A 5220-nucleotide genomic window follows, 5' to 3' on the forward strand; every position below is an offset into this window, starting at 1 on the left:
CTCTGCGCGCCGGACAGCTCCTCACCTGCCAGTAACTCGGGCCGGGCGGCCCGCCGCAGGCTTCGGGCTTGGCGTCTCCGTCTACGTTTTCCTTCTGGAGAGCAGGAGCATTTATTTTTTTCCAATTTGCCTTTCCCCCCCATCGATTGAATCTTTCTTGCCTCGGCAGACGGGATCGCTCGGTGCTTAAGAGGACAATACAGTTGTAGGGTTGCGGTGTAGGGTTGCAGGGGGCTGGGAGCTGCAGATTTGGGGAGGAAGTTGGGGCATTGTTGAAGGGGAGGGGAGGAATGGGATGGGGTGAAGGAGACTGCTTTGGGGCGATGAAAACAGTCATTTGAGGGAAATGTCGCTTAACCAGTTATTAACTGCTTTAACTAGAATGATCACATGCTATTATTCCTCACGAATTTATTGCCGAACAGCCTCCAATAGAGGAGAAACAGCTCATGCAGGCACCATACCACTCTAGCTGGCAAATGGAAAAGACAAAAAGTATAAAAAGTCACGTACTGAGAGAATTTTCCAGAAAGAAAAGCCCACCATACTATGATTACTTTTATTTTATTTTATTATTCTTTTAAAAATTCATACACCCCTCTGCCTTCTCTGCTCCCCTCTGTATTGTGGAATGGGGGAGGGGTTTTAAATACCAGGAAGGTCTTCATTGCACGATTTTTCTGTTTATTTGCTTTTCTTTTGCATGACAATAGCTATTTAATGTTCTTTAGGATATATGAATAAAGAATATTATTTTGGGAAGAAAAGTACAATAAGTTTTAAAATTTGGAACAAATCTACTTATTTGCCCTGGAGAAGGTTTGAGATAGAGATATTCTATTCTTCTTAAAAATCTACAAACAGTATGTTAAAGACTCCATTTGTCCTTATGAAGTCCAACCATAAACTAGTGAATTTAAATCTTTTTAACAAAATTAAAATCATTTGCTATCTGAGCAGAATACCAGATATTTTGTTCCCATTATTATTTCTATGCAACTATACCACAAATCTTCAAAATTATTTCGAAATATGACAGCCTTAACAATGTCAGGAAACCAACGCAGTATACGTATGTTCATTTTACTGGTAAAGAATTTGTAGTTGGCTAATTCCTTCACTGACCAGAAAGAAATTAACCTTAAGAGAGCTGTTGGATTTTTAAACCACTTAGCCTTCTACTGCTGAATGCAGCAATAACGGAAATGATCAGAAAATGTTATAAAATACAATATTATTTATTTTTCTGAAGATATATTTACCTTTCACTGTGAGTAGAGACACAATATAAGATTGATAAGATCTGGAGAAAGTCCTGGGGAATATTTTACATCTGTTTATGTTTAGGCCAAGACTTCATATCCTTTTTGTATTGAGCAAAAGATTCTGAAGTAAGTCATTTCAAGAAAATAAGTCTCTTTATCTGCAAATACTCTCTCATGGAGAATGTGTTCAGAATATAGAAACAATCCAAGTTAATATACTTATGTCATACTTAACATTATTTGGAAAATAAACAAAACTTTGCAGGTATTAAATCCCCAGAGGTTAATTCTCTCCGGATATAAATTTTATCCCTAACAAGATATGCTCAGTGTTTATTTCATGATTTTAGCTTTAGTTGAAGCATTTAACATAAACATGAGATTACTATGTCATGAAAATGTCCTGACTTCAAGATTATCTGCTGTTAGAACAGTTTCCAATATAAAGAAAAGGGCATCCATTTTAAGCAAGGGAAGTTCTGAATTAGTTTAGAGAAGCACCTCAAATTCTCTCAAGGGGAACTTGATCTCTGTAACTATAAAAGTACAATAAAAATAAGTTGAAAAAGTGTAAAAGTGTGAGAAAATCTTTTATAAGACAGATAAACTCTCAAACTACTTTCTAAGCTTTTAAGTGACAAAAGAAAGAAGAAAAGAGGAAGAAATAAAGTAACAAGGAAGACAAAAATTGGAAAAGGATTTTTCTTGTGAAAAATGCCTGATAGGTATTTTATTTTCAATTTTGCCAAGATAAACCAATAATTTTATATTAAATATCATTTATATTGTATGAAATGATACTGTTGTATCATCTCAAGGATTGTAAATAGTGTTGGTAAACACACTTGCATTATTTCTTTTAGAACATTTGCCTTATTAAAGACAAAAATGTTTCTATAATAACAGTTTGAAATGATAAGAAAGTTTAATTATAAAGTAAATATATCTAATATATCAAAATGTCACAGTTCTGGGACAAAGTCCCACTATCTTTATAAGTCCTTATAAAACACCACATTCTCCTATAAAATTGGTGGTAACTTACCAGGACAGATTACTTGTTTGCATCCAGAAATGGGAGAGACAGTTTCTTTCCATTTCTCCTTTTCCAAAATGATCATCGCTGGTGCCTTACCCTATAAAAATGACTGCAAATCTCTTCAACAAACAAACAAACAAAGAAAAACCTATCTGTGAACTAATGCTCCAAAAATAAAATCTTAAATCTCATTTTTAAATTGTTTTCTTGCCTTCTAAATTAACTTTTGTTTTTGTTTTTATATTAAAAATTAAATATTTGTATCACCACACTATTTTTCCTCTAAAATAATATGTAATAGGAATTCTTACTTCAATATGGTCCTTCCAAAGGTGTAAGTCAATCTGTTTGAGTTCATTCCATTGCTTTCCTTTGGCACCTTACTTAGATTGCATTGCACTCTTTTCTTGTATATAAAAACTTATTTAACTTTATCTTTCAAACACTGTTGACTTATGATGTTCACAATCTTTCCCAAACACTTTCAGAGCCTTTGATCCACCCAAGAGCTAAGCAGGAGAGGGGTTCTTCAAGATCTCTGATTATCAACTGCATTGTCCCTTTCTCCTAAGACAGCTTTGGGGCATTTGCTCACTTTGAACTTGATGGGAAACCATATTTCACTCACAAAGGCTCATGATAAAATTATTTTCCATATTCTACTTGCATAATCTGTCCTAAATTGGGGCTTAAGTGCCCAATGTAAACTTTTTTTTTTAAAGATTTTATTTATTTATTTGACAGACAGAGATTACAAGTAGGCAGAGAGGCAGGCAGGGAGAGGGAGGAGGAAGCAGGCTCTCCGCGGAGCAGAGAGCCCGATGCGGGGCTTGATCCCAGGACCCTGGGATCATGACCTGAGCCGAAGGCAGAGCCTTTAACCCACTGAGCCAACCAGGCGCCCCCCCCACAATGTAAACTTTTAAAATTATCTCAATAATTGGAAAACATCAAATTAAGTATTTTATTTAGAAATAACCTCTAAAATAAAACCATCTAAGAAATTAGATGATCATCCTTGTGGATCCAGAAGCATAAGCTTAATTTTGTCACATCTCTGGCAAGAAGGTTTAGTTGAACTTTTCAAAATTTCCATCCATGCACCAAGAGGTTCACTCTACTGTGTTCTCAAATATGATCTTTGGAGAAGCTCAAAACTGCATAGGAGAGAATATTTCAGGGCCTTGAGAAATATTTTCACCTGTAACCTTATGCCTAGAGTACTTTTTTTTCTCACTTGGGGAAATAAAAAGAAATAGACCTCTTTAGATATGGAAGCAGTATAAAAAACCCACAGAGAAATTCTTTCAACAGAAGAGAACACGAGTCAGGAGAAAATCATTAACTTGTATCAACTGAAGATGAGCTTTTGAAATTTGTTTTCCATTGAATTATAGAAGTTGATACCCTGGTAGTGCTGGGGTATGGTCTCCTCCACATGTCACAGTTTCAAAGATATGAGAGAGTCAAGGACAAGATAATAACAACAGAAACAACACAAATGACATCTTTTTCTGTACATGTATATAGCATGTCTTCCGAAAATGAATGGATTTCAGAAATGGAATCAAGCTTAGTAAGCAATCAATCCATACTGCTCATTCTACATATGACAGGCCAGGGACTACAAGTGATGGCTGCTCACTTGTGTCCCAAAACCAAATCAAGACTTTCTTTCATCAAGATCCTAAGATCAAAAATGCTTAAAATGAAAGATTGAAGATTAAATCTCTTAGGGCAAGCAAACAAAACTTGTTCGTGCTCTTGACTTATAGGTTATTTTGAAAAAATGACCACTAAAAAGAAAATCAATTGCACCCAATCTCTCTCCCAGATGCCAGAACACAAGTCACCTGAAATTCCAGATGCTGAGAATAGTCTGTGACTTTCCTCCACATAATTTCTGGTTGTCTCATATCTTGCATCTTATAAAATAAACAGTCCAGAGAGGAAGAATAACCAGTGGTCACTGAAAGTGATCAGCTTTGTAAACAGCCAGGTGGCCTATATTGACTGACTGCCCATTTTATGGCCACTGGTCATTTTGGTCTTCACACGGCATTTCTCCCTTTATCTTTTCCTTTAACACATGACCAAAATATAAATTACCTAGATCTAGCTTTTATTCTGTGAGTCTCTATGTAACTTTGTAGTCGTAGTTCATGAAGTCAGACCTCAAATTATTCATGAGGTCATGTTATGTCACTATCAAACTGTAATATCGGGTCCTGATGAGACCTCTGGAAACGGCAAAGGGAAGTGTCATATTTTCTCTAAAAGTTAATATAATGATCTGCTTAGATGTCCTCCACAAAACTCGTGGAACCTTACCTTTCCCTGTTTTTCTCTTGGGAGAGATTAAAATGGGCTCATGATCAAACATAAGTTGTGTCTGCTAATTTCTTCATTAGCAAAAACGTTAACATGAACCTAGGTGCTTACCCTTAGTAAAAAATCTAAAAAATCAATAGCTAGAAGCCATCAAGTAAGAGGAGCTAAATCTGCTGTCGCTGCATTTACCATCTTTGGAACGTTTCTTCTTGCTTCAAAATTATGTTGCAATTGAAACTTGGGGTTTGTGATATTTTTTAAATTTCAATATAGGCTTTCTTTCATTTAAAAATCCCATGGGTTTGATTAGACATGAATAACTACATTCTACATCTATTTTTGTGCAACAGATAATTTTGGGGGGAAAGAAAACTAAATTACAAGTAAAGCAGCAATTTTTGGTAGAGTCTACAGTTCTTGGCTTGCCCATAATTCTTTGCTTATATTTACAATATGCATGAAAGTAAATAATAATTTAGAATAATGCTATTGAACATCTTTCAAGAAACGAAGCAATTTACAAATGTTTAACTAGCCTTACATTTTTAAGTATACATATTTCCTAATTTAAAACATTTTTTAAGT

The sequence above is a fragment of the Enhydra lutris genome, unplaced genomic scaffold, assembly GCF_002288905.1.
Source record: "Enhydra lutris kenyoni isolate GAN:26980312 unplaced genomic scaffold, ASM228890v2 scaffoldscaffold51, whole genome shotgun sequence".
Taxonomy (NCBI): Eukaryota; Metazoa; Chordata; class Mammalia; order Carnivora; family Mustelidae; genus Enhydra; species Enhydra lutris.